This window comes from Oncorhynchus mykiss, chromosome 15 (assembly GCF_057628025.1).
Source record: "Oncorhynchus mykiss isolate SJ-2025 chromosome 15, ASM5762802v1, whole genome shotgun sequence".
In the NCBI taxonomy this organism is placed as follows: Eukaryota; Metazoa; Chordata; class Actinopteri; order Salmoniformes; family Salmonidae; genus Oncorhynchus; species Oncorhynchus mykiss.
The window spans coordinates 33830488-33853391 of record NC_143036.1 but is presented as its reverse complement, the minus strand read 5'-3'; the positions used below and the strand labels follow the sequence as shown (position 1 = coordinate 33853391).

Sequence of the window (22904 nt, the reverse complement as noted above, 5' to 3'; positions counted from 1 at the left end):
GCTACACTCGTTGTGAATCTAGCCAACAAGTCAGATTTTTAAAAATCTGATAGCATGCAACACCCCAATATACCTGAAGGGGACGTAAACAAAATAATTAGCGTAGCCGGCGCTACACAAAATGCAGAAATAAAATATAAAACATTCATTACCTTTGATGATATTCTTTGATGGCACTCCTATATGTTCCATAAACATCACAATTGGGTCTTTTTCCCGATTAAATCCGTCCATGTATGCCCAAAATATCCATTTGTATAGCCTGTCTGGTTCAGGAAAAAAGCTCTCTTCCAACACGCAACGTCATTTTTTAAAATTATATAAGTTGCCTATATTCTTTGACAAAACACTTCAACCTACTTTTGTAACCCAACTTTAGGTATTTGTAAACGTTAATAAGCGATCAAATTGATCACTGGGCGATCTGTATTCAATAGCAGCTACTCAAGAAAACAATGTCTTTTTTCTCTCTTCCAAAATCGATTGCTGTATGCTGGACGGAATGAAGGATCTATTTGTCATGACACAAAGGATTTTTGTCAATGAAATTGACGTTTTTGGCTACATCGTGTGGAAGTTGTAGGAACTGCAAGCTCCCTGCTATATATTTTTGCTTGCCATAAACAACTCAGAGACTGGCGGATTAATACTTTTCTGTGGTTTTTGTGACCAGGTTTTTCTGGGGATTTTGCTTGCTGTTCACGTTCTGTTATAGTCACAGACATTATTCAACCAGTTTTAGAAACTTCAGAGTGTTTTCTATCCACACATACTAATCATATGCATATACTATATTCCTGGCATGAGTAGTAGGACGCTGAAATGTTGCACGATTTTTAACAGAATGTTCGAAAAAGGAGAGGGTAGAGCAGTTGGAGGCCACGGAAGGAGAGTTGTATGGCATTGAAGCTCGTCTGGAGGTTAGTTAACACAGTGTCCAAAGAGGGGCCAGAGGTATACAGAATGCTGCCTTTCGGTGATTCCTTGCATAATATTGCTTTGCTTCCTTCTGAACCGTATTTGAGGAGAAGATCCAAGGAGATAGGGGGAGATAGGACGCAAGGAATCAAGAAAAGCTACATTGGGAAAAGACATATGCAACAAGGTAAATACCCCCTCACACATTTCATGCACCATCTGGTACTCTGGCAGTTTGATCATCAACACCCTTCCCTCTGTCAAATCTCAGAGAGAAAGCCCTCAGGATGATTTTAACATTGGCGTCAGCACACAGCCCTTCAAGGGGCAATCTGCAATTCAAACAACAACAAAGCAGACACCCTGCCACCTTTTTAGGTAAACAGCTTAGAGATGGGGCTGGAGAGATGTAACCACTCTCAAATTCATAGGCCGGGATATGGATGCAATACCCATGTTTTGTTTACAATTACATTGTTTACACACAATGGAGTAAAACAAGCTTATATTTTGGGTTTTGATGGGGTTAAACAGTTCACCTAAAATCATGAGATATTTGTAAGTTATATTGTAAGTTATATATAATTAATTTGAAAGTCCAAAAATGGATGTCACAATCGCAGATTTGCCCTTTAAATGCAGGGAAAACTAAATGCATGCTATTCAACCGATCCCTGCCAGCACCTGCTCGCCCGTCCAATATCACTACTCTGGACAGCTCTGACTTAGAATACGTGGACAACTACAAATACCTAGGTGTCTGGTTAGACTGTAAACTCTCCTTCCAGAATCACATTAAGCATCTCCTATCAAAAATGTAATGTAGAATTGGCTTCCTATATCGCAACAAAGCATCCTTCACTCATGCTGCCAAACATACCCTCGGAAAACCGACCATCCTACCGATCCTCGACTTCGGTGATGTCATCTATAAAATAGCCTCCAACACTCTACTCAACAAACTGGATGCAGTCTATCACAGTGCCATCCGTTTTGTAACCAAAGCCCCATACACTACACACCATTGCGACCTGTATGCTCTCGTTGGTTGGCCCTCGCTTCATACTCGTCGCCAAACCCACTGGTTACAGGTTATCTACAAGTCTCTGCTAGGTAAAGCCTCGCCTCATCTCAGCTCACTGGTCACCATAGCAGCACCCACTCGTAGCACGCGCTCCAGCAGGTATATCTCACTGGTCACCCCCAAAGCCAATTCCTCCTTTGGTCGTCTTTCCTTCCAGTTCTCTGCTGCCAATGACTGGAACGAACTGCACAATTCTCTGAAGCTGGAGACTCATATCTCCCTCACTAGCTTTAAGCACCAGCTGTCAGAGCAGCTCACAGATCACATATCACTGCACCTGTACATAGCCCATCTACCTACCTCATCCCCATACAGTATTTATTTATTTATTTATCTTGTCCCATTGCACCCCAGTATCTCCACTTGCACATGCATCTTCTGCACATCTACCATTCCAGTGTTTAAATTTCTATATTGTAATTACTTCGCCACCATGGCCTATTTATTGCCTTAACCCCCTTATCTTACCTCATTTGCACTAACTGTACATAGACTTTTTGTTTTATTTTGTTCTGCTGTATTATTGATTATGTTTTGTTTATTCCATGTGTAACTCTGTGTTGTTGTCTGTGTCGCATTGCTATGCTTCATCTTGGCCAGGTCGCAGTTGCAAATGAGAACTTGTTCTCAACTAGCCTACCTGGTTAAATAAAGGTGAAAAAAATAAAAATAATAAAATAAAAATAACATTTTAAATAAAGGATATGATTCATGCAAAATTCTAAAACGGACTGTTTGATCAAAATGGCAGATCACCAAGTCTGTGTCCCAAATGGAACCCTATTCCTTATATAATGCACTACTTTTTGACCAGGAAACATAGCATAGTGTTCCGGTCAAAAGAAGTGCACTATAGTGCATTCGGAAAGTATTCAGACCCCTTCACCGTTCCACATTTTGTTACGTTAAAGCATTATTCTAAAATGCATTATAGCATTATAAGCACAATAGCCTGTAATGACAAAGAGAAAACAGCTTTTATTATTTTTGGAATTTGTTTGGTTGAAATACATTATTTACATAAGTATTCAGACCCTTTGCCTTGAGACTAGAAACTGAGCTCAGGTGCATCCGGTTTCCATTGATCATGTTTCTACAACTTGATTGGATTCCACTTGTGGTAAATTCAATTGATTGGACATGATTTGGAAAAGCACACACCTGTCTATATAAGGTCCCACAGTTGACAGTGCATGTCAGAGCAAAAAGCAAGTCTTGAGGTCGAAGCACTTGTTGGTAGAACTCCAAGACAGGATGGTGTCGAGGCACAGATCTGGGGAAGGGTACCCAAAAATGTTTGCAGCATTGAAGGTCCCATAGAACACAGTGTCCTCCATTCTTAAATGGAAGAAGTTAGGAACCACCAAGTCTCCTGCTACAGTTAGCCACCTGGCCAAACTGAGCAATCGGGGGAGAAGGGCCATGGTCAGGGAGGTGAGCAAGAAGCTGATGGTCGCTCTGACAGAGTTCCAGAGTTTCTTTGTAGCGATAGGACAACCTTCCAGAAGGACAACCATCTCTGCAACACTCTACCAATCAAGCCTTTATGGTAGAGTGGCCAGACAGAAGCCACTCCTCAGTAAAGGCACATGACAGCCTGCTTGGAGTTTGCCAAAAGGCACCTATTGGACTCTCAGACCATGAGAAACAAGATTCTATAGTTTGATGAAACCAAGATTTAACTATTTTTTCTAAATGCCAAGCATCACTTCTGGAGGAATCCTGGCACTGCTCACCACCTTGCTAATACCATCCCTACGGTGAAGCATGGTGGTGGCAGCATCATGCTGTGGGGATATTTTTCAGTGGCAGTGAGTGGGAGACTAGTCAGGATCGAGGGAAAGATGAACGGAGCAAAGTACACTTGAGAAAATTCTTGATGAAAACCTTCTCCAGAGCACTTAGGACCTTGGACTGGGGAGAGGGGTTCACTTTCCAACAGGATAATCACCCTAAGCACACAGCCAAGACAACACAGGAGTGGCTTCAGGAGAAGTCTCTGAATGTCCTCGAGTGGCCCAGCCAGAGCCCGGACTTGAACCCGATCGAACATCTCTGGAGAGACCTGAAAAGAGCTGTTTAGCGACGCACCCCATCCAACCTGACAGAGCTTGAGAGGATCTGCAGAAAATAATGTGAAAAACTCCCCAAATACAGGCATGCCAAACTTGTGGTGTCATACCCAAGAAGACAAGGCTCTATTCGCTGCCAAAGATTGTACTGATTAAAGCGTCTGAATACATATGTAAATGTGATATTTCAGTTTTTGCTTTGTCGTTATGGGGTAATGTGTGTAGATTGGTGAGGGGAAAAAAACAATTTCATCCATTTTAGAATAAGGCTGTAATGTAACAAAATGCTGAAAAAGTGTATGGGTCTGAATACTTTCCAAATGCACTGTATGTATACTGGGAATATTGTGCCATTTTGGACACATCCCATACCCTGTTATCAGAACCCCTCTGTTGCTTCTCATTAAATATTTAGACCTTAATCAGAATCAAATTTCTCAAGTGTTTTTAACAAGAGAGTCAAGTACTGTATACATTGTGATGATTCCCAAACAGGCTGGTCCTCTAAGGGAATACACTCACACCCACCCACACTTCTCATAAACACTGTTCGTCAATTGTCAGTTTACATGGAGACATTTAGCCTAGCTAATTTCGCTGTGGGACTTGGGAAGTGGTCAGTCAAACGATACTTGCTCCTTGCTCCTTTGTCAAATAAAAGGTATCTTTGGGAGTAGTGCTTATTTATGCCAACAACATCGACCGTTACCCAACACAGCACGACCATTCACTATGTTATGCAAGGGGAGGCTGTCAAGGTTACCATGTACAAAACCTGTGTGGACAAAAAAGTGTCTCTCACACACACACAGTGGCTTTTCATTACTTCATTTCTCTTTGACAAATCAGAGTGCTTCACCATCCTTTCTCCACCCCAATCCTTGGCCCAAGTAGTTCAGCCCTTCTCTGAATGGAACGACAGCGGTCAGGGTGAGAGACGCATGTGAAAGAATGAAAAAGATAACAGCAGAGATAAAGAGAGGGTCTGGGAGAATAAGAGAGGTAGAACAGCTTGTATGGAGCCAAGGGAACAGCTTACTTATAGAGGGGGGAGAGAGGGATGGAGAGAGCAGTGGCTTACTTGTAGAGGGGGATGTCAGGCTCCTTGCCCTCTGTGCCCAGGGTCAGGCAGAACTGCTGGAGCTGGGATTTAGGATCATTCCTTTACTGGTTCAGGATGAACTACTGACACACACACCAAAAGTAAACATTAGTCACAAAAAACATGGACGCACACGAGCCAAAACAAATTTGAACACATCACAAATACAGTAGAGCAACCATTATAGAAACCTTTACAATCACTGTCTCCATCTTTCTCATGTCCCCCCTCTCGCTCCCCCTTCTTTTCCCATGCTTTCTTTCATTCTCTCACTCTCTTTCAACCTCTTGCTCTACACTCACTTATTGCTCTTCTCTGGCTCTCTCTCTGTTTTCTCCATCTCCCTGACTTCTCTTTCGCTCTCCGTAGTGGGCACAAATCACAGGCTACTTAAGAAAATATCATCTCCTGCCTGCTACTATCTGAGCCAGAAATACAGATCTCTTTCTCTTGGTCTGTGTCTAAAAGCACTTCCATTAACAGGAGAGCAGCCTTGTTATAAAAGGGACACTTTGAATCTAGAGCTGTCTGTTTCTACAAAGAGTTCTCTCTCACACACACACACACACACACACACACACACACACACACACACACACACACACACACACACACACACACACACACACACACACACACACACACACACACACACACACACACACACACACACACAGGGCTCAGCTCCTACATGGACACCCAGCCTCCCAGGACATCCACACACACAGCAATTAGCACATCACTGTAAGCTGCGCCATGGCCTTCACACAGGGCCACAGTGTGTGTGTGTGTGTGTGTGTGTGTGTGTGTGTGTGTGTGCATGCATTTGTGATGGGAGTAGCACTGTTTTTTTCTCGACCAGTCTAACAGGAAGAAGCAGGTCCACGAACCTGTTCATCGTAGACATATACTATCTTCTCTAAAGAGAGGGAGGGAACAGGTCCAACCTGTTCATTATACAGACAGACTCCATTCGCTGGATCTTACTGCTACTTCATCTAATACGAGAGGAGGCTTAACTGACGCCTTTCTGAATGAACATCAGCCTCACCCGTCCCTGAAACATTTGAGAAACAACATCAACAGACCCTTAGAACAGAACAGCACTGACTACCGGTTGGGGATCAACATCTAAACAGACACCAGCAACCTAATAACATTCAGCTAACATAGACCCGACCGCAACCGCCGCACATTAACACTAGAACCTTCCCTGACTTTTCCTAAATATAATAATAATAATAATATTTTACATTGCTCAGTTGTCAGAATGTTTTAATCACATACAGAAAAGTATTCAGAGGCTGTTAACCTTTTGATTTTCGTTGCTATTACCATCTTGAGAGGACAAGACAAGTGTGCCAAAGGGCGTTGGTTTGGACTATTCAAGCAGAGTTGGGATGAAGCATTAGGTTGCTAAGAGATGGACCAACTGAATTGGTTTCATGGAGGGCTGACTTGACCACGCAATTTATTTTCATCATGAGCAAAAGCAATTGTTTTTTTACCCAAAGCTGCAAAGAAAATGTTGTGATCCCTTTAATAAACACAAGAGTCCAGCAAAATGGATAAAAGGGTGTGGTGGCAGTAGCAGGAACAGCGGCATCTAGTGTGCAAACTTAGTTGGTTTATTTTGGTAAAATGAAATAAGATTAGCATTCTCTGAGAAATTAAGCTAATTGATTGCACCCAAATTGCCCATTTGTATTTATTTTATTCATATAATCGTCAATAAATATAGTTCATTAAATCTGATTTGGACCATAAACAAGAGTAAGACATGAGGAATCCAATAAAATGATCAATAGCCACCCACAGACCGCCCCCGTGCCAATCCCACCCCAACAACCTGTATACTGCATCAGTTCTCTATGTCTGACAAGTAGTATGGAGCAGCTGCTTCCATATGGCTCTTTTTCTCAATTAGCCATTGAAATTGCTTGCATTATTTAACATACATTTGTGTACCATGTTTTACCCACTAGATGTTTGTGCTACATTTTTTTGGACTATTCAAGCAGAGTGAGGTTGAAACATTAGGTTGCTAAGAGAAGCACCACCAATCATTTTCATTAATTCTGCAATTGGTTTTCTACCCAAAGTTGCAAAGAAAATGTGGTGAACCATTTAATAAACACAAAAGATCTGCAAACTTGATAAAAGGGTGTGGTGACGCTGGAACGTTCCCAGGATGTGTCACAACCGGCCATGATCGGGGATCTCATAGGGCGGCACACAACTGGCCCAGCGTCGTCCGTGTTAGGTTAGGCTGGGGGGGGGGCATCAATGTGATTAAGAATTTGTTCTTAATTGACTTGCCTCGTTAAAACAAGGTTAAATAAAAATACAAATGATGCATACTCAATCATGAAAATTATAATGCAAACCCATTTTGGAAAAGTAAGTGGAAATATATTGGGTTTATCATTTTACCATTTGCATTTCCAATTGAGTTTTGGCAGCTAAATGCTTCCATACCCAGCATTTCAGTGATGTATGATTTATTTCTCAACTAAACTTAGAGCGCAATGGAGGCCATTTTACAATCTTGAGTGTATGGCATGACAATAACAAAGTAACCACGGGAAGCGCGTTGGCTATTCAAATGCATTCCTTGACATTACTGTTGATGAGCAACTGTTCCCAGCTAAAGCTCATGGCCAATACATGGCCAACAAACCGGATTTTGGATAGCCGCGGATTTCGAAACCAAGTTTTAGCTCAACGGCTTTAGATTGCCGGAGGAAAGATGAAACCAAGCCAGAGGATGAGAGACTATCTGAGACTGCAGAAATGTGACCCTGGACAAATTTTACACATCAATTTCCCTGGCAGACAAGTTCACTGCAAAAAAAAGTCTAGCCTGCTCAGAACCGTTAACAAAGACGGGAGCTGCCACCCTCTGCGTAAAACAACATGCCAGGGGAGCTGTACTCCGCATCAGTGATAGAGAGGTGTAAAGTGAAACTCACAGTGTACAGATTTAAAATAAATAAGTGTTTGCATCCTCAACACCATGCCCATTTCTGTTGCCATCGGCAGTGACCAGATGAAAAAAATGGACGGTGACAAAGGTATGTATCTCTACCATATATGGATCGCCTTTCCATCTGCCAAACGCCAAATATTGTATGATCTCCTTTTATTATATTACATTAATATTACTCTTATTACTATTAGTATTATTATTCTATATGATTCTAAACTTTTCTATTCTATTTTTTTTAACAGTAGGTTGGTGTGGATTCACTCGTGCAGATGGCAAGACTGAACTGTAATTACGTTTTATAAGTCCATTACTAATTGAATCTACAGATAAAATGGTTCAAATGCATTACACTGTAATGCTCTTGAAGTCAGCAAAAATAGTCCATAAGCTTTTAATAGGCAAAATAAAAATAAGCTAACATATCCTTCACTCGATCCAAACAAATATATTTTTTTAAATATATATTTCCACAAATATTTGTTTATGCGATTCACCCTTTACAATTGTTCATGCACTAGTGCTTTTGTTTAGGAATATGGAAAATCTTTTGGCCCTGTGCACCTTGCGGGTTGAAATGCATATGATGAGTATGCTAAAGGTTACGCCCAGCAATGTTCTCTAGTGGGTACTTACAGGCAGGGAGGCCCAGTGCTTCTAGTGTTAAAGATGACCAAAATAGGACCACACAGCCATGATAAGAGAATTAAGTAGTCAAGCATCACTTGCGCGCCGCTTGTCAATGCTAGAGCTATTAGTGTTTAGCCATTAGCTCCTCTCGCCTCCCCTCTCTATCCGCGGTGCAGAGAGAAGAGTGCTCATTGATTTGAGAGTGAGTGGCCTCTCTCGCAGGCGAGGGGAGGCTGGGCTGTCGTTGGGATCGGAGAGGTATGGAGATCTCACCTTCAGGCATGCAAGCTTACACACTCACTCAAGAACGCGCAGACACTGAAAACACACACACGTTCTCCTTCAGTTGAGGGAAGAAGTAGACGTTCACGAAGGTGTGAACTTACTTCAGGTCCTTATCGATGTAGCGCATTTCGATGAAAGCTGAGGGGGAACACAACAATGAACCAGGGATGAAAAAAAGAGAGAGGAAGCGAGGTCTAGGCTACTTAGTTGATGTTTAAGAGGTGACGCAGAAACATTCAAATGCTGCTTTGTGGTTAAGAACAACATTAACACAAGGGAGGAAGAAATGGGGAATCTATGGAATGGCTATACTCAAGGTGTGTTTATATTGACTGAATCGATCCAGGTAAATAGCATACCACCTTGCATCCACTGTTGGCTTGCCTCTGAAGCTAAGCACAGTTGGTCCTGGTTGGGAGTCCAGATGCTGCTGAAAGTGGTGTTGGAGGGACAGTGGGAGACACTGTAAGGGTTGCGGAACTGGTGGCAGTGAAGTCAGATGCAGGAGAGCAGAGATAGATAATAGCCGGAGCAGTTTAATTACAAAACCCACGGCACTACAAAAAAACCCTACATGGGTACAAAACCCGATGTGCACCAGTAACATAGCGTACAAGCACTTTACAAACAAACAATTCCACACAAGGACATGGGGGGAACAGAGAGGGTTAAATACACAACAATGAATGATGGAAATGGAAACCAGGTGTGTAAGAAAACAAGACAAAACAAATGGAAAATGAAAAGTGGATCGACGATGGCTAGAAGACCGGTGACGCCGACCGCCGAACACCGCCCGAACAAGGAGAGGAAACAACCTCGGTGGAAGTCGTGACAGACACTCTTTCCTGTGGTCTAAAAAAATACCCTAATGCCCCTGGGCAGTGATTGGTGACACTGTGTAGGGTGCTGTCTTTCAGGTGGGATGTTAAATGGGTTTCCTGACTCTCTGTGACCACTTAAGATCCCATAGCACTTTTTGTAAGGGGTAGGGGTGTTAACCCTGGGGTCCTGGCTAAATTCCCAATCTGACTATCATGGCCACCTAATCATCTCCAGCTTGCTATTGGCTCATTCATCCCCCTCCTCTCCCCTGTAACTATTCCCATGGTCATTGCTGTAAGTTAAAATGTGTTCTCAGTCAACTTACCTGGTAAAATAAGGGGAAATATAATGATGGCTGGTTCCAATGATGGCTGGTTCCTGTTGTTGATAAACACCCACATCCACAAATTGTCTCTGAGTTTAAGTGCTGATCTAGGATCAGTTTAGATTTTTGTATAAGATTATATGGACAGATCAGCACTCCTACTCTGAAATAGTTTGTGGATACGGGTCCTGGACCTAATAATAATGTTTACCATCAAGGCAGCATCAAATGGAAATTGGATATAATATAAAATATACAAAGAAATATGAGCTTCCACCATAGTTGCTGGAAATGGAAAGGATGATTTGAAAATAAAATATTTCAGCCAGAGTAGTAAAGTTAGTGGTAATGTAGTGTGGAAAGGTTAATATAACGTAATGCAGCATGCCCTACTTCAGGTTGTCTTACTATAATAATATAATACATACTGAAATAAAATATAAACGCAACATGATAAAGTGCTGGTCCCATGTTTAATGAGCTGAAATAAAAGATCCCAGAAGGGTTCCAAACACACAAAAAGCTTATTTCTCTCAAATGGTGTGCAAAAATGTGTTGACATCCCTGTTAGTGAGCATTTCTCGTTTGCCAAGATAATCCATCTACCTGACAGGTGTGGGATATCAAGAAGATGATTAAACAACAGGATTGTTACACAGGTGCACCTTCTGCTGGGGACAATAAAAGGCCATTCTAAGATGTGCTGTTTTGTCACACAACCAAATGCCACATTTTGAGGGAGCGTGCAAATGGCATGCTTACTGCAGGAATGTCCACCAGAACTGTTGGGAGATAATTGAATGTTCATTTCTCTACCATAAGCCACCTCCAATGTAGTTTTAGAGAATTTGGCAGCATGTCAAACCGGACTCACAACCGTAGACCACTCGTATGGCGTCGTGTGGACGAGTAGTTTTCTGATGTCAACGTTGTGAACATAGTGCCCCATGGTGAGGGTGGGGTTATGGTATGGGCAGACATAAGCTACAGACCACGAACACAATTGCATTTTATAGAAGGCAATTTGAATGCACTAAGTTATGAGATCCTGAGGCCTATTGTTGCCACCATTCCTTCACGTTTCAGCATGATAATGGACAGCCCCATGTCGCAAGGATCTGTACACAATTCCTGGAAGCTGAAAATTTCCCAGTTCTGCATATTCACCAGACATGTCACCCATTGAGCATGTTTGAGAAGCTCTGGATCGACATGTGCGACTTTGCGTGTCGACTCAGCGTGTTCCAGTTCCCGTCAATATATATCTTTTTAAAGGTATCTATGACCAACAGATGCATATCTGTATTCCCAGTTGTGGAATCCATAGATTAGGGCCTAATGAATGTATTTCAATTGGCTGATTTCATTACATGAACTGTAACTCCGTAACATATGTGAAATTGTTGCATGTTGCATTTATATTTTTGTTCAGTGTAATATCATATGCCATTAAGCAGTACATAGTCAAAAGTAGAGCCCTATGTACTCTGGTCAAAAGTAATGCACTATATAGGAAATAGGGTGCCATTTGAGATGCAGAGAGACAGTGTCGAGGCTCTACTGTAGGTACACTGTGTGTACGTAGCTAGTTAGATGACATTACTGTTTATATGCTCAAGAGAACCACTCATTTCAGCCCAAACCCCTCAACCCTGCTGTCATCATCTCTGCCTTGCTCTGCCCTGGCCTTAGAAGAATATAAGAGGATGTGAATGATCTAGTGTGTGTGTGTGTGTGTGTGTGTGTGTGTGTGTGTGTGTGTGTGTGTGTGTGTGTGCGTGTGTGCGCGTGTGTGCGTGTGCGCGTGTGCGCGTGTGCAGGAGTGTGAGGACATGTGTTTGTATATGTGTGTGCGCACAGTGCATGTCATCCTCTTGTGGCTTGGCCTTTGAAGAGCATCCAGTAGTGTACATCTCATCATGCGGCCGCTCCTCCATCCCTCCACCCTCTCAACCCCCTCCACAACCTAACCCTCCCAACCCCTTAATGCTCAAGCTTTTTTTCAGGATGCATCCCAAAAAGCGACCGATTCCCTACATAGACCTATGGACCCTGGTCAAAAGTAGTGCACTATGTTGGGAATAGGGTGCCATTTGGGATGCAACTTAGCCTTTTTGATGTCTAAAGACCGGAAGGCTGGGAGGCCAAATGAGGGAGGGAAGGCTATAGCCTTCCTTTTCACTAGCCATGACAGGGAGCCCTCACACTCATCATCAACCCTCCGGTCACCAAGCAAGGGCTCGGGAGCCAAAGGACAAGCCGGCGTACCTGTACTCCCACAGGATAACTAAATGTCTTTACTTGCCTTTCATAAAGGAAAGTGAATAGTAAAATGCCAATATTTCAGGGTTTGAAGACGTCAAGGAGGGAGAGGACATGTAGCCTATGTACAGAAACACGCAAACTCCAATTTAAAAACCTAAAGGAGAGAGCAATGTACTATAGGATCTCTATGACAAAAAACTATTTTGGTTAATTTTTTAAAACCTCACATCAGAGAGAATGGAGAGGCCTTGGACATTTATAAATACAGTACACCCAAAATGGCAATAGTTTCGTTATTAAGAGAGAAGTTAGAAAAATGCCTTGTACATATGGTACAAATAAATAGACAATGGTTGAGGTTTTAAAAAGGGTTTAAACGCTATACTACATACACTCCAGCAGGTCAGCTAGGGTCTTGGTGCGGAGGGCCACGAGCCGTTTGGCTTTGTCGTCAGTGATGGCATGCCCAGCTCCTCTTCCACTTTGACCTGGGTACGGTTGTTTACCAATGAGCTACGCAACAACTGTGGAACACACATGCACGCACACACAAATCCAATTTTGATCACACACAGAATATCCAAGTCTCACAGATCCACTTTGCACATATGCCAAAGTGCGTGCACAGTACACACGCACATACACAAAAAAAGAAAAAAAGAAGGAAAATAAACACCATATGGACTAATACATCACAGACCCTGTAGCGTGTAGGATCACGCCAAGCTATTCAATGTTTCACTTTTCACATCATTGGACTGTTAAATATTACATTGAGATTCAAAGCTCAGCAGATGAAGACATGTCAAAACAAGACGAGTGCATTGCCCGCTCTGAAAGAGTTGGCATCAACATTATAAATATCAACGCAGTAGTGGGGAAAGTAGAGATAGAATAGATCAAATGCTGTGGGACGTCTCAGCTAACTGGATCTTAACGCTACACACACACACGCGCGCACACGCACACACACGCACACGCACACACACACACACACACACACACACACACACACACACACACACACACACACACACACACACACACACACACACACACACACACACACACACACACAGGCAATGTGTTGAATGAGCACAATTTGAAATCCATTTGAGTCCGAGTCTGTTTCTACTCTTGGGCAGGCCGGGACCATCTCAGTCTCTTAGCTATGCTTCACTGCAGAGCTTTTATCCCATTGATGTCACATCTACTCTCCACTAATAAATATCTAACTTCAGATCTGTTTTTACTTAGCAGCTTTTAGTTAGGACTTTTCTATGACAAATCAGTTACAGCAGCACTGCACTGCATGCTCCGCCCCACTGCAGAGTACGTAAGGAAAAGGAACCAAAAAGAAAGGGTGGAATGATTTTTTTTTTTCCACCATTCAATATTGATTGACAGGATGGGAAATGCATGACTGGAATGTTCCAGCAAGTATTGTATAAGATGAACACAGAGACACCCTTAAACCCACACACACACTGTTACAGCACCATCGAAGGACGGAGACAATCTGTTTTCATCTGCACTCCACAGCCATCACAAAAGAGTACCAACAAAGGCCTGCTATTAAAGACACTTTCCCGTGCAACAATAGGTTACCCATCTCGCTCTCTCTTTAGCCCAGTAACTCTTCCTTTCACCACACAAAGACAGGGAAAGAAAGGGGGAGGGATACAAAGGGAGCAGGAAGAGCTAAAGAAGAGAGAGATACAGCATGGAAGTGCAGCAGGGGAAAAAACGGATGCGGTGAATAACCAGAGAAAAACGGAGAGATGTGTACAGAGGGAGGAACAAACAAAGACAGGGAGAGCCGGAGAGGAGAGAGAGGGCACCGTGAGAGAGGAGTGCAAGGTGAGGAGGGAGAAGAGGCAGAAAGAGAGAAAGAAAGCAAGACAGACAAAGATGTAAATAGCGAGGGAACTAGATGAGGAGAAGAGAATAGATGGAGAGAGAAGTTAGGGCATTTCTCCTTACTGTTAAGTGTTCTTCGTGGTGGTCAGGGAAATGGATGAAGAGGTACTCTGTAGCCATCAGCTGCATGATGGAGTCTCCCAGGAACTCCCTTCTCTGGTTGTGACCCCAGAGAGAGGGAGCGAAACAGGGAAACGGGTAGAAAGGGGTGTGGGGGGGTGTGGGGGGGTGAGGAAGAGGAAAGAGGGCTTATTTAGGTGCACAGCCTCAGGCCTTCAATTTACATGTGTCTTCAACTCTCAGTCAAACCCATGGGGGCTTTAGCCTTAGTGCCATGCTGATTGTGATGCACTAAAGCACTAATGCACACTACTCATGGGCAGGCCTGGGGAGAGACGAGAGCAGGCCCTAACAGTCAGTGACAAGTGAAAGGTTATTACCCACATGGAGAGAAGTTTATACCGCTAAGGTTAAATAGAATGTTAAGCTTGGATCAGATCAATGATACCGCTGCGTTCAGTCAATTGTGTTGAATTAACTAGGACAAGCAGACATGCACAGTACCCCCCCCCCCCACACACACACACACACCTTCCAACATTAAACCCCTACTGATATCTATGGATGTGTTTGATCATATTCAGAGCCTTCTACTCCCTATGCAGTAGTACCATATTAGACAGGGGGGTACTGCAGTGTAGTAGGAGATGGAGGAGAGGCGCTGCACAGCATTGCTCCTTAATTAAACAGAATTATAGATTAGTGTTGCAGATGTAGGTTGGTGCTATGCCAAGGAGCCAGGGCGGGCAGCACAGACCACAGTGAGCAGAGCGGAGTTGGAGATATGTAGACATGGACTGTATCGCAAATTGCACCCTATTCCCTTTTCAATGCTCTACTTTCGACCAGGGACCATAGGGCTCTGGTCAAAAGTAGTGTACTGTATAGGGAACAGGGCGCCATTTGGGACGCAGACAGAAATATGAGGTTCAGCAGGTTAGAGCAGGATTGACTGAGTACAGTTATAGTTGAGTGGAGAGGGGATAGAGCGAGGACATAGGAGCAAGGGAAGGGGGGAAAGAGAGCAGGGGTGAAAGAGAGGAGGGATGAGGAGGGGAAATGATCACATCAAAGGTCAGAGTTTATTGTCCCATTTCTGCGGCATCGACTGGCAGGCACATTTTATGTTATGCGGCATATCGGAACTGGGAAACTCTCCTGGAATGTGCTTCATAAGAAGGGTGAGGGAGAGAGAGAGAGAGAGTGCTGCAGCACGCACATACTAAACCTCAATATGTGTGTGTTAAGATGACAGTGAGCATGTGAGTTCTAGAGGGATAGAAAAAAGGCGAGGGAAAGCGAAAATAAGAGAAAAACATAGTAAAAAAGGCGAGAGAGATAGAGGGTCGGGGCAGAAGGAAAGCGTTTTAGTGTGAAAGCCACATATCTCTTAGGATTTGTGTTTTGATTGTTTGCTGTTATATTCAATATTGTATCTTTTCAAAAAATATTTAATTATTTATTACGTTGCTACTACTGCTAAATTGCTGTCGATAATTGTCCCCCAAAGGACAAATACTTTAGATATTTTTAAACCAAATAAGTGAAGTATCTCTCCAACACAGGAGGCACAATGCAGCGGTAGTGAGATGGTAAAGGATGGGGGAAATTGAAGTAAAGTGTGAATCCCATGTTTTATTCTGCCCTGACTTTGATCTAAAACACCTTTAACAGCTTCAGGAGGCTCGCGTTCCAACGACAACTACTCCATTTTGTAACGCCTGTGTGTGTGTTTGTGAATGTGACTTAGGAGTTCTAGAAATAGCGTTTCCCAGCTCAGTAGGGGTCCGGGAGGTTGTTTAGGCCTGATCCAACAGGGGAGGCTATATATACCTGAGCGGAGAGGGGCAGGATGAGAGGGGCAGGATGAGAGGAGCGGTGCGGTCTCTCGTGGTTTGGGATCATTGATCGTGGCAGCCAATGAGTGTCCTGATCATTAGGGGCCTATGATAAAGGGGATGCGTCCCAAATGGCACCCTAATCCCTTTATAGTGCACTACTTTCTGGTCAAATGTAGTCCGCTGTATAGGGAATAGGGTGCCATTTGAGAGGCAACAGAAGGGATTTAGAGGGTAGAGTCGTGGGAGCAGAGTCTCTCCGTCTGTGTTCCTCTGAGGTTGTCTAATGTCACTAGGATCTCTAAAAGGGGTCAAATCACAGCTCCACTTCCTCTAGGTCAGACTCTATCTAAATCCACTACTATGAGGCTACTGAGTGTGTGTTCTATCTATCTACTTCCACAATGAGGTTAGTTTGTGTACGTGTGTGTGTGTGTGTATGTGTCGGGGGGGGGGGGGGGTCTTTTGTATGACCTTCATTTCGGTTTCCAGTGTGATGAGATAGGGTTCTGAAGGTTGCCCTACATTGGAGGTGGGCGGACTCACACTGCTACCGACCTCTTGTTCTCAGGTTCAATTTCAAACTCGGTTTCATCAGCATCCCATTTAAAGAGCAAAGGATTCCTTACTTTTTTAGATGACCTTCATTACAAACAGTTGATTTGTTTTTACACGTCCACTAATACTTTCTGAGTAAAAATATCAGCATTAGGCTTGACTACTGGGTATTATCACAAGCTAATGGTAAAGAATTGGCCCCAAAAAAAAGAGTTAGAAAGGTTTGTATCGTAATCTTCACATTCACGGCCACCTAATTATTCTGCTGATTCCAATTGGCATATATCACTCCTCACCTCTTCACCATGCTAGCAGATGTGTGGTGAGCGTTCTGGCACACAATGGTTGCTGTGCATCAAAAGCGGTTGGTGGCACCTCAATGGGGACGACGGGCTTGTGGTAATTGAATGGTATCAAACACATGCCATTCCATGTGCCCGTTCCGGCCATTATTATGAACTGTCCTCCCCTCAGCAGCCTCCTGTGCCGTGCATCACCTCAACAGGTGAGTTTCCCCCTTATCACGTAAAGCGCTTTGAGCACCTACTTTAGGTGGAAAGACGCTGCATAAATCCAATTGAACATTATTATTATTATTATTATATAATGGCTAGTATATAGTGTAAAAACTGAGTCTAATAATAAGTTGGCCATTAATAATAGGGTTAGCATTGCAGGCGTCAGTCTATACTTTGAGAAGGAAGAGAAACCTTCAAAGTTAACCTTGACAGTTCAGCCCTCTAATCGACTTCACTGACCATGAGTGGTGAAAGGCTCTGACATTAAAGTGATGGATTAAAAAACACAACGACACAACACAGACACACGCACACACACACACACACACTGAAACATCCTTGTGGCAAATCTAAAAGCAATTACTGAGTGCTGCCTGCCAATAAGATATCAGAGATGTACTGTCAAGGCTCATTTGGTTTTGCTGTCAAAACTCACTATTGTGTTGCTAACATTTCACTTTTGTGAATGGATCACACATTTAACCCTCATATACTCTACACAGTGAAGCACATCTCCTAAAAGATGGCATGACCTCTGCAATTATTTTCCATTACATGTCATTTTAAAGAGCATTTTAAACACAATGAAAGAGGAATGCTAAGTACAGAGCATTTGATGAAACCCTGAAGACAGCTTTCTTTTAAACGTTGGTGAATAAAGTATTGCATCGGAGCTACTAGAGTGTGAAGCTTTTCCTTTCATTTAAAAACAATGCTACAGTACAAAGCAGTAAAACATGCTAAAATGTTTATTTCATTCTACTGAGCAATTTGCTTTACGTTCGTATTTTTACCTTTTATTATTTCCCATTGTTGTTGCATTGTCGAGAAGGAACGTGCATGTAAGCCTTTCGTTGGACGGTGTATATACCAAGTGTATCCCGTACAACTAACGAAACATGAAACTTGAAACTGAAACACCAAAGGTAACAGGGTAACTCTGAGACAAGTGTGAATCAAAGCTGACTTATTCAAAAACACATTGTCTGCACTCTGCACTCACTCGAGTAAAATCACCCATTTTTTTAACACAATTTTCCTACTGTAAGTCGCAAGCGATGAAAGCCACCTGTCAAAGGTAATAAGCAGGGAAGAGAAACACAGCAGTTCTTTACCCAATTGAAATCGACCTGATTGAAATGTCAGCAACTTTATAAAACCATTGATTTCACCATTGTTAAAAAAAAACATGCAGTTTGATTTAATATAAAAGCATTTGGAGAAAATGTTAGCGATGTTGGCATCTGAAATTACCTCTAGGGTCAAATCAAGTCTAACAATATTTCAGACAGTATTCATAAAAATGTGTCTCCAAAGCAACAACAACAACACAGTAAATGTGGCAGAATTCAAATAAACCTTTAATAAAGTAAGCTAACAAAATGTGTGAATGCTTACTGTAATATACATAATACACTGCCTGCAAGTAATGGCTTAAAACATAAATGGGCTAAGTTATTAAATTAAACTACAAACTATAAATATAAATTAAATCAAGTGAAATGGGCCTCCAAGACCTCACAGAGCTTAGAGTGAGAGAGAGAGAGAGAGCGAGAGAGAGAGCGAGAGAGAAAGAACGAGAGAACGAAAGACAGAAACAGAGAGACAAATTAACAGAGGGAGAAAGAGAAAGGCTCTATTCGCATGAGAGAGAAGGATTAACAACCAATGCCACGGGCCAGCCAGTAAATATAATCAACAACATGTAAAACTCAATTTCCCATGGGGGAGTGGGGTTGTGACCTCCCAAGCGGAGTCGGGCCATGGCTGGAGAGGGGCTTTAGTGTACCCTGGGAGGACTACGCATGCTGTAAAAGCCACAGGATTAGGCATTGGGCCACCTAGGAGTTAAACAATCCATCCATCACTACCGGATTGGGATGGAGGATGGACCAGGCGGAGAGGCAGGCAGCAGGCCCTGTGACTATGTGCACAAAGCTCTATAAGACTGGAAGACACTCCTACTGTGGACTAGATGTCTCATACTGAACAAGGCTGGGGGGATATGGTGTGCTTCCCAAATGGCACCCTATTCCCTATATAGTGCATTTCTTTTGACCAGAGCACTAGTGGAAAATTAACTAGGACCTAGCTAAAGATATAGAGATGTACACTAATGGTGGCGTTTTAGCACTGTTATGAGAGTTATGAGAGAAAATTCATAATGACGTGCACGCATGCACACGCTCACACACACACCCCTCCCATACTCACAGTTTGAGGTGGTTAAAGCCCACAGTCCTCAGTGTGAAAGATTTGGCCAGCAGGCGACAGTGCGTGAACATAACACCAATTGCGTCCTCAAAGTCCGTCAGCTTTTGAATCACCGGAGACATCTCGATCAGCTGCCTGTCCATCTGCGGCTCCTGCACCTGGGAACACAACATCAGATCAGTTTTGAAAGTAAAACTGAATAAGTAAGTCTGTGTTTTACCTGCCCTGCAGAACCAATAAAAAAGTGATTTCGGCTATACAGGACCGGAGCAGCCTATCCCGGGACTAGAGTATAGGGTTGGGATCACAGATCAGGGCTCGGCTATAGGCTTGCTTGGTAGTTCAGTGAATTGGGAGGATATCGGGTTTTAACTGTTGCCGCCTGCTACCGACCCCCCTCAGCTCCCAGCACTGCCCTGGACACCATTTGTGAATTGATCGCCCCCCATCTAGCTTCAGAGTTTGTTCTGTTAGGTGATCTAAACTGGGATATGCTTAACACCCCGGCAGTCCTACAATCTAAGCTAGATGCCCTCAATCTCACACAAATCATCAAGGAACCCACCAGGTACAACCCTAAATCTGTAAAAAAGGGCACCCTCATAGACGTCATCCTGACCAACTGGCCCTCCAAATACACCTCCGCTTGTCTTCAACCAGGATCTCAGCGATCACTGCCTCATTGCCTGTATCCGCTACGGCGCCGCAGTCAAACGACCACCCCTCATCACTGTCAAACGCTCCCTAAAACACTTCTGTGAGCAGGCCTTTCTAATCGACCTGGCCCGGGTATCCTGGAAGGACATTGACCTCATCCCGTCTGTTGAGGATGCCTGGTCATTCTTTAAAAGTAACTTCCTCACCATTTTAGATAAGCATGCTCCGTTCAAAAAATGCAGAACTAAGAACAGATATAGCCCTTGGTTCACTCCAGACCTGACTGCCCTCGACCAGCACAAAAACATCCTGTGGCGGACTGCAATAGCATCGAATAGTCACCGCGATATGCAACTGTTCAGGGAAGTCAGGAACCAATACACGCAGTCAGTGAGGAAAGCTAAGGCCAGCTTCTTCAGGCAGAAATTTGCATCCTGTAGCTCCAACTCCAAAAAGTTCTGGGACACTGTAAAGTCCATGGAGAACAAGAGCACCTCCTCCCAGCTGCCCACTGCACTGAGGCTAGGTAACACGGTCACCACCGATAAATCCATGATTATCGAAAACTACAACAAGCATTTCTCAACGGCTGGCCATGCCTTCTGCCTGGCTACTCCAACCTCGTCCAACAGCTCCGTCCCCCCCGCAGCTACTTGCCCAAGCCTCTCCAGGTTCTCCTTTACCCAAATCCAGGTAGCAGATGTTCTGAAAGAGCTGCAAAACCTGGACCCGTACAAGTCAGCTGGGCTTGACAATCTGGACCCTCTATTTCTGAAACTATCCGCCGCCATTGTCGCAACCCCTATTACCAGCCTGTTCAACCTCTCTTTCATATCGTCTGAGATCCCCAAGGATTGGAAAGCTGCCGCAGTCACCCCCCTCTTCAAAGGGGGAGACACCCTGGAACCAAACTGTTACAGACCTATATCCATCCTGCCCTGCCTATCTAAGGTCTTTGAAAGCCAAGTCAACAAACAGGTCACTGACCATCTCGAATCCCACCGTACCTTCTCCGCTGTGCAATCTGGTGCAATCTGGTTTCCGAGCCGGTCACGGGTGCACCTCAGCCACGCTCAAGGTACTAAACGATATCATAACCACCATCGATAAAAGACAGTACTGTGCAGCCGTCTTCATCGACCTTGCCAAGGCTTTCGACTCTGTCAATCACCATATTCTTATCGACAGACTCAGTAGCCTCTGTTTTTCTGATGACTGCCTTGCCTGGTTCACCAACTACTTTGCAGACAGAGTTCAGTGTGTCAAATCGGAGGGCATGCTGTCCGGTCCTCTGGCAGTCTCTATAGGGGTGCCACAGGATTCAATTATCGGGCCGACTCTTTTCTCTGTATATATCAATGATGTTGCTCTTGCTGCGGGCGATTCCCTGATCCACCTCTACGCAGAAGACACCATTCTATATACTTCCGGCCCGTCCTTGGACACTGTGCTATCTAATGCTTCAATGCTTCAATGCCATACAACACTCCTTCCGTGGCCTCCAACTGCTCTTAAACGCTAGTAAAACCAAATGCATGCTTTTCAACCGTTTGCTGCCTGCACCCGCAAGCCTGACTATCATCACCACCCTGGATGGTTCCGACCTTGAATATGTGGACATCTATAAGTACCTAGGTGTCTGGCTAGACTGTAAACTCTCCTTCCAGACTCATATCAAACATCTCCAATCGAAAATCAAATCTAGAGTCGGCTTTCTATTCCGCAACAAAGCCTCCTTGCCGCCAAACTTACCCTAGTAAAACTGACTATCCTACCGATCCTCGACTTCGGCGATGTCATCTACAAAATTGCTTCCAACACTCTACTCAGCAAACTGGATGCAGTTTATCACAGTGCCATACGTTTTGTTACTAAAGCACCTTATACCACCCACAACTGCGACCTGTATGCTCTAGTTGGCTGGCCCTCGCTACATATTCGTCGCCAGACCCACTGGCTCCAGGTCATCTACAAGTCCATGCTAGGTAAAGCTCTGCCTTATCTCAGCTCACTGGTCACAATGGCAACACCCACCCGTAGCACGCGCTCCAGCAGGTGTATCTCCCTGATCATCCCCAAAGCCAACACCTAATTTGGCCGCCTTTCGTTCCAGTTCTCTGCTGCCTGTGACTGGAACGAATTGCAAAAATCGCTGAAGTTGGAGACTTTTATCTCCCTCACCAACTTCAAACATCTGCTATCTGAGCAGCTAACCGATCGCTGCAGCTGTACATAGTCTATCGGTAAATAGCCCACCCATTTTTACCTACCTCATCTCCATACTGTTTTTATTTATTTACTTTTCTGCTCTTTTGCACACGAATATCTCTACCTGTACATGACCATCTGATCATTTATCACTCCAGTGTTAAACTGCAAAATTTTAATTATTCGCCTACCTCCTCATGCCTTTTGCACACAATGTATATAGACTCTCCTTTTTTCTACTGTGTTATTGACTTGTTAATTGTTTACTCCATGTGTAACTCTGTGTTGTCTGTTCACACTGCTATGCTTTATCTTGGCCAGGTCGCAGTTGCAAATGAGAACTTGTTCTCAACTAGCCTACCTGGTTAAATATGGGTGAAATAAATAAAATAAAATAAAAAAACAGAGACAAATATGCTAAACCTGGCGGAACACTGAA

At 43.6% G+C, this 22904-nt stretch overlaps 1 pseudogene; it reads right to left on the bottom strand.

The window, feature by feature from the left end:
* Positions 1-22904, bottom strand: part of LOC110490956 (ribonuclease 3-like) — a 160556-nt pseudogene that overhangs the window by 23577 nt on the left and 114075 nt on the right.